Here is a 7,750-nt window from a genome sequence, read left to right as displayed (position 1 = left end):
AATCTACTACAATACCTACTAGGATGTGATAATCAAATGTTCTATTGGAATTAGAACAAAATCCTCACTTATGTGCGATTGGAATTATATTTCATAGAGAAAAATAGTGATCTTGTGAATCTTAGTAGAGTGTGTCGTGGCATGGAATTAAATCCTGGTCTTTCATAGAAGGTGAAAGCATTCACATGACTCTAAGTTAGGAAGAGAGAAATACTGGCAAACTCCTTTGCTAGGGCAGTGCCTGATAAACAGCTGCTGAGACAGAGGGGTAAGAGAAATACTGGCAGACTCCTTTGCCTGGGTAGAGTCTGGCACACAGCTGCACCTAACTTCAGCTTACCTTTATCTCATATAAGAGGAAAGGGGCAGTCATCCAGGCAGGTCTTGGGGCTGACATCCCTTCGTGGGGTTTGGTCTGTTTGAAGCTGATATTATCTCTGGCCTTTGGACTTGGCCTCATCCATCAAGGCCTGGGACTACGCATCACCACTAAATATTGCAAGGGAGTTGTAAATTGCATTACAGAGTCTACGTGCCTGAGGATTAAGAAATTGCTCTTTTCTGGTTAGGATATTGTTAATTAATGAGGTATGGGTAGCCTTGACAAAGGGAACAAACAGAGTTCTTTAGCTTATCAGTGAGGAGAGAGACAAGGAAAAAAACAGATGAATATCAGGATGGATCAAACTGAAAAAGACTAAGTCTAATTACAGGTGGCTAGATAGCGAGGTTTGAGTTTTGCAGTGAGTTAAACTGCAAACTAGCTAAGTCTAATTACGTAATTGATTTACCAAATTTCACCCTTACAGAGTGCAGCTAAAAAAGATCAGTCTAGGCTTTTAAATTTTTTATATATAAGTATCTTCAGTTCCATCCAGTTGTTGCATATGGCACTATCTTTCCTTATGGCAGAATAGTATTCTGTTGTGTATATATATATCACATATTCTTTATCCATTCATCTGTCGAAGATGGTTGTTTCCATGTCTTGGCCACCGTAAATAAAGCTGCAATGAATATCGCAGCACGTATATCTTTATGGATAAATGTTTTCAGATTTTTTGGGTAGATTCCAGGAGAGGGATTGCTGGGTCATATGGTACTTGTATTCGTAATTTTTTGAGGAACCTCCACACTGCCTTCCATAGCGGCTGCACCAGTCTGCATTCCCACCAACAGTGTATGAGGGTTCCTTTTTCTCCACAGCATCTCTAGAACTTGTTATTATTTGTCTAGTTGATGGTAGCCATTCTAACTGGTATGAGATGATATCTCATTGTGGTTTTTATTTGCATTTCTCTTTTGATTTAATGATGTTGAGCATCGTTTCAAATGTCTACTGGCCATCTGTATGTCCTTGTTGGACAGTGTCTACTGAGGTCCTCTGCTCATTTTTTAATTGGATTGTTTGATTTTGTTGTTGTTGAGTTGTATGAGTTCCTTACATATTTTGGACATTAGCTCCTTATCAGAGATGTTGTTTGCAAAAATCTTACCCCATTCATTTCGTTGACTCTGTTTTGTTGATAGTTTCTTTTGCTGCTCAGAAGCTTTTTAGTTTGATATATTCCCATTTATTTATTTAACTTTTACTTTCCTTGCCTTTGAGCTCAACTTCATAAAATCCTCTTTGAACTCAAGGTCCATAAGTTTAGCACCTATGTTTTTTTTCTATGTAGTTTATTGTTTCAGGTCTTATGTCTAGGTCTTTGATCCATTTTGAGTTAATTTTGGTACACGGGACAGATAGCAGTCTAGTTTCATTCTTTTGCATGTGGCTTTCCAATTCTCCCAGCACCATTTATTTAAGAGATTGTCTTTTCTCCATTATATGTTTTTGGATCCTTTGTCAAAAATTGTCCATATTTATGTGGGATTATTTCTGGGTTTTCAATTCTATTCCATTGGTCTGGTATTTTCTACAAATACCATACTGTTTTGATTATTGCTGCTCTGTAGTATAAGCTGAAGTCGGGGAATGTGATACTTCCAGCATTATTCTTTTTTCTTAGGATTGCTTTGGCTATTCGAGGTCTTTTGTGGTTCCACAGACTGGTGCAGCCACTGTGCAAGGCAGTGTGGAGGTTCCTCAAAAAATTAACAATAGAATTACCATATGACCCAGCAATCCCTCTCCTCGGCATCTACCAAAAAAATCTGAAAACATTTATCCATAAAGATATATGTGCTCCGATGTTCACTGCAGCTTTATTTACAGTGGCCAAGGTATGGAAACAACCAAAATGTCTTTTGATAGATGATTGGATAAAGAAGATGTGGTATATATACACAGTGGAATACTATTCTGCCATAAGAAACGAGGAAATAATGCCATTTGCAACAACATGGATGGACCTTGAGATTATTATGCTAAGTGAAATAAGTCAGACAGAAAAAGTTGAGAACCATATGTTTTCACTGATATGTGGTATATAACGTTGAAAGCAACAAAGGAACAAGTCAAACAAATAAAGTAGCAAAAACTCATAGACACAGACAATAATTTAGTGGTTACCAGAGGGTAAGAGGGGTGCGAGGGGTGGTAGATTAGGGTAAACGGGATCAAATATATGGTGATAGAAGGAGAACTGACTCTGGGTGGTGAACAGACAGTGTGAGATATAGATTATGTATTACAGAATTGTACACCTGAAACCTATGTAACTTTACTAACCATTCCCCCCAATAAACTTTAACTAAAAATTAATAATAATAATAATAATACAAGTATCTACAAAACTACAAGTATGACATTTATACCTCCTTATAAGTACCAACACAAAGATAAAATAAGTAATATGTTCGCAAAACTGTCTCAATCAAAATCTTACTGATCCTCTGTCACTCATTATTCTTACCAAAATAATATGTGCTATTAATTTCTGATTCATTAAAGTGTTTTAAAATGTTGATCAAAACTAGTATGGAAATATTAGCTGTTTCCTTCTAGAAAACGGGAAAAATTGTCCAACATTTAATTACCTAAATTTATGTGAATATTTAAAAAAAAACATTATGTAGTTTTTTGTAAAATATATGAGATTTTCTATGTAGTAAAGCTTGATTTTGTGAGCCAAAAGATTCTGGACATTGTATTCTGAACATACTCCTAGAGCAGAATTATTAGAATTAAAGACTGAGGCTTACTGTCAAAGTTAGCTTCACTCCTGTACAATCAATAATAAAAGAAAACAAAAAAGTACGTCCTGTATATGTCCAGGAAGTATTAATTAACCAGTGAGCTACAAAGAAAATGAAGAAGGAATATGATGGAAATCTCAACTATTTAGAACTAAATGACATTGATGGTACTGCATGTCAAATTTTGTCGTATGTGGTTGAATGGTACTTAGAAGGAAATTTAGAGGTTTGTAGTTTGGGGGAAATTAATTAACAAATTGGTCAACACAAGAAGTTGGACAACAAACAATGGTACTAAACTAAAGAAATAAGAAGTAAGGAATTAAGGTATGGTTAGAAATCATTGATATAGACAGCAGAAATTTGAGATGATTAGTGTCATATATAACTACGTGAGGTGATGGATGTTTAACTAAAATTATTGTGGTAACCATTTCCCAATACATACATCAAATTATTATATGGTACACTGTAAATAATATAGTGTTGTATATCGATTATAATTTGATATTACTGGAAAAAATACTAAGATAAACCTCAGGCAAAGAAAATTAAAAAAATAAATTCAAATTAAATATCAAAAAGAGTAAATATATATTGATTAAACATAGAACAAGCTAGAAATTACTTTTGAGTAATTTTACAGAAATAAATTTGAAAAAGTGATGAAATGAATTGTGATATTTCTGCACAAATAGAAGAATGCCAAATTTTTATCAGAAACTGTGATTATACAAATAGCAGTTAAAGAAATTGTATTCATAAATGATAACTAAAAACAAACACTAGACGTAGATTAGTGTGCAGGAGTAACATCAACAATTCAATACATACAGAATACTACTATCACTTAAAAATATCATTCTAGAAAACAGAAAAATAAGTAAAGGAGCTTAACTCATTATATGAAGCCAATTATTATTTTGTTACCAAAAGAAGATTTGAAAAGTTAAAAAAAAATTGTGTTTCACTTATGAACACAGATGCAAAGATATAAAATTACAGCAATAAAGAATTTTGAAAATACATCACAATACAATTCAAGAGTAGGTTTATGCAAGTTTAATCACATTCAATCCTACTTCATACATTTAACTAGTCAGATAATCTCAGTTCTTTCTGGACCCTGGGATCTACAGACTGAGAAAACTTACTGGAAGGATCTTGTTTTTAATGGAGTGATATTAACCTTTATTATATATGAATTGACTAAGCACTGCAGTGTTGATTTGTTTGCTCTTTTCCTTTGAGAGTTATGTTTAATTGTTTCCAGGAGTGTTGTCATTGAAAGTCTCGCTATCTCCTTTTTGAGTTGAAATGCAATGTCAAAAACATTCTAAACAAATTATGTTAATTCAGTATAATCAGGTTACAACTTTAATAGCTACCAGTTAACAAATGCTCACTCTCAATTACGATGTCTGACAATTAAGTTTGAGAACTCATCTTAGAAAAAGTGCTACATACCTCATTGCTGAATATATATCACTATGGTCACCTTCGAAGTACTCCCCTTAGGAAGCAGTGCACTGATGCCAGTGCCTAGTCCACCCTTCAAAGCAATTTTGAACTCTTTTTCTGGAATGGCCATCAGAGCTGTTGTCGTATTACCCTTGATGTCCTGAATGTCATCAAAATGTCTTCCTTTCAATATTTCCTTTATCTTCGGGTAAAGAAGGATGTCATTGGGGGCTGCCAGGTCAGGTGAGTAGGGAGGGTATTCCAATACAGGTATTTGTTTACTGGCTAAAAACTCCCTCCCAGATAGTGTCGTGTGAGCTGGTGCATTGTCGTGATGCAAGAGCCATGAGTTGTTGGTGAAAAGTTCAGGTCATCTTTTTCATACAGCCTTTTCAGCACTTCCAAATAGTAAATTTAGTTAGCTGTTTGTCCAGTTGTACAAATTCATAATGGATAATCCCTCTGATATCAAAAATGTTAGTAACATTGTTTTGACTCTTGACTTGGAGTGACAGAACTTTTCTGGTCGTGGAGAATTGGCTGCCTTCCATCGTGCACTTTGACGCTTTGTTTTAGGGTTGTATTGGTACACCCATGTTTCATCACCAGTGACAACATGGCCCAAAACACCATCTTTCCACTATAAAAGGTCTTGGCAAACTTCGAATCGCCTTTGCTTTTGTTTATCAGTGAGCTCCTTTGGGACCATTTTTTGCACAACCTTCCTCATGCCAAGATTTTCAGTTAAGATTTTTCTATTTCTCTATTGATGCCTACTTGGTCTGTTATTCTTCTCATAGACAGCCGATGATTCTGACACAGAATTTGACAAACTTTTGCAATGTTTTCATCAGCTCTGCTCGTTACTGGCTGCCCTGACCTCTTCATCAATAATGCGTTCTCTCCCCTCAGAAAAATGTTTAATCCATGTGTACACTGCTATTTTCTTCATGGCATTGTCCCCAAAAACTTGGACTAACATGTCCTTGATTTCACTTCCACTCTTGCCAAGTTTAAGAAGAAATTTAATGTTTGTTTATTGCTCTAATTCAGAGATTCTCGCAATGGCACACAAAAACACACAACAACAATGAACGCCACTCAACAAGACACCGCCAACATCGACAGGAACACAGCTGTGAGACACTGATATACCAAGGTTATGAAACCTTACTGAGCTGTTTGGACAGGGCTGCCAATGTAAGCTCATGGTGGCAAGTTCGCGAACTTAATTGTCAGACCTCATAGGCCTTGTGCCAAACACTTTGTACACATCATTTCTTTAATTCTCATGGAACCATTATCACGGAAATCTTTTATTGCCTCTTCTTTACAGATGAGGAAATTGAGGGTCAGAGATATAAGTAACTAGCTTACCCGTTAAGTTGTGCTCTCTCTTACCTTCTACAATCTTCTTTAAACAAATAATACAAACATCAATAATTTGTCGAGGTGCATTTGGTACCTCAAGTTCCATTGTCTTGATTTTCCTGGTCTGTACCCTTTTCTTTATAATAATGGACTATTTATCCATGAGTTAAACTTAGATCAATTTTCCTTAACAAGAAAAATATTTGACACTTACATGGTGCTTATTAGTGCCAAACATTGACCTGAGTACTTTATATTAACATATATAATGTATGTACATATATAGTAAGCACATATATTACCTTATTATATTCCTGCTTTATTGATGAAGAATCTGGAGCCCAAAATGGTTAAGAATCTTGCCCAAGATCACATAGTTAGTAAGTTACAGAGCACGCTTTCAAACAGGCCATCTGGCTCCAGAGTCTGAGCATTTGACAACTACATTTCATGTTCAGTGATTCCTGAGCTTGCAGCCACGTAATGCAGTCATCTTGGAGATGGCAGAATGTAGGCTCCGTGAAGGGCTTTGTTTCTTCACTGCTGTATCCTCATCACCAAAATATAGTAGCTGCTTAATAAATGCTGTATATGTTGCACGAATAAATGGGTGGATTGTTGACTCCCAATTATGTTCAAGGTAAAAATGCTTGGTAACTAAACAAAAATGAACCAAGTGTGAATTAATTAATATATACTTAGTTACTTTCTCTGTGCATTTAACATATATCCTTTTATGGAATAACTACCGTTAAAATTGACATACAGGTATTCCTACCACCAGATGAGCAAAATCTCCCAGTTTTCCATCTCTGTCGAGTCTCAAAGTTGGCACCTATCCAGGACATTTTAGTCCCATGACTCTTTTTTGGCCTAGTGAGGAAGAATTGGTCACTAGGCTGAAACAATGTTCCTTCCACTGTGTGCCTTTCAGAGTCCCTGCTTCCTGTACATTTTGTATTACTTGAGGTTCTTCTTGTTAACTCTCTGCACACCCTCTTGCCTCAACTTTTTATTGCTGTCAGAGTCAATGATCAAACAGTAGGGGCAGTTACTCAGAACTTCTCCTTTGTACATAAACTGTCAGAAAAGTTTGACTCTTGAATCCAAATTGACATTCCCTTGACAGGAACCTTTTCACCTATTTCTCATAACTAAAATTCAGTTGGATACTCAATAAATCTTGAACTGTTCATCGAAAGAACCTATTTTTAAAAACCCAGATTAGTGTTACTATTGTTCTCGTTAGAGACAGCAATAAATATATAGCACAAAGCAAATTACAACAGTAAATAATATAATTCTTTTCAATTATTTTTAATAGTTTCAAGTACTAGAAAATAGTGTAAGTTAAAACTTTAGCATGAAAAATAACAGAATCTTTAGTAAAAGTACTTCCTACTTGATAAGACTTGGTATGCGTATGATCCTGTTTTCCATTAAGAGATGACCGTCAGTCATACTTTAAGAATGTTCTACTGAGTATTAAAGAATAGAAGAGAGCTTGGGATTCTCAAACCATAAATATACATCAAGGCATTAGGGAGAGAAATGTGAAGCCAAGGAGAACAGGAGGCTTCTTTAAGGAATGGTAATTCTACTTTAAGGTGTGTGTGTGTGTGAGTTTTGAATTCTTATTTTAAATTGAAACAAAACAAAACAGTGTATACTACAGAACACAGATCAATACCTGCCTAAAACTGTAAGATGGAACAGGACAGTTGGGCTTCTAACATGCCACTGGGAACTTTATTCCTAGATTACAGCTGCCACCCAC

At 35.4% G+C, this 7,750-nt stretch overlaps 1 protein-coding gene and 1 long non-coding RNA gene across 7 annotated transcripts in view; one reads left to right on the top strand and one right to left on the bottom strand.

Annotated features, from left to right (window-relative positions):
• LOC141571686 (uncharacterized) overlaps nt 1-7,750 on the top strand; it is a 448,916-nt gene that overhangs the window by 153,877 nt on the left and 287,289 nt on the right. The window lies entirely within an intron of this gene.
• FUT9 (fucosyltransferase 9) overlaps nt 1-7,750 on the bottom strand; it is a 172,426-nt gene that overhangs the window by 13,319 nt on the left and 151,357 nt on the right. For 2 of the 6 annotated variants that reach the window (XM_074333313.1, XM_074333312.1), the window contains exon 4: nt 6,276-6,630. The exons of 3 other annotated variants lie outside the window; for them this stretch is intronic. The gene's annotated coding sequence lies outside the window, so the exon portion shown is untranslated. Of the gene's footprint in view, nt 1-340; nt 790-6,275; nt 6,631-7,750 lie in introns of those variants that run through there. One more of the 6 variants, XM_019743404.2, reaches the window with a different exon arrangement.

The sequence above is a fragment of the Rhinolophus sinicus genome, linkage group LG05 (genome assembly GCF_036562045.2).
Source record: "Rhinolophus sinicus isolate RSC01 linkage group LG05, ASM3656204v1, whole genome shotgun sequence".
In the NCBI taxonomy this organism is placed as follows: Eukaryota; Metazoa; Chordata; class Mammalia; order Chiroptera; family Rhinolophidae; genus Rhinolophus; species Rhinolophus sinicus.
This window is presented reverse-complemented; position numbering and strand designations above follow the sequence as displayed.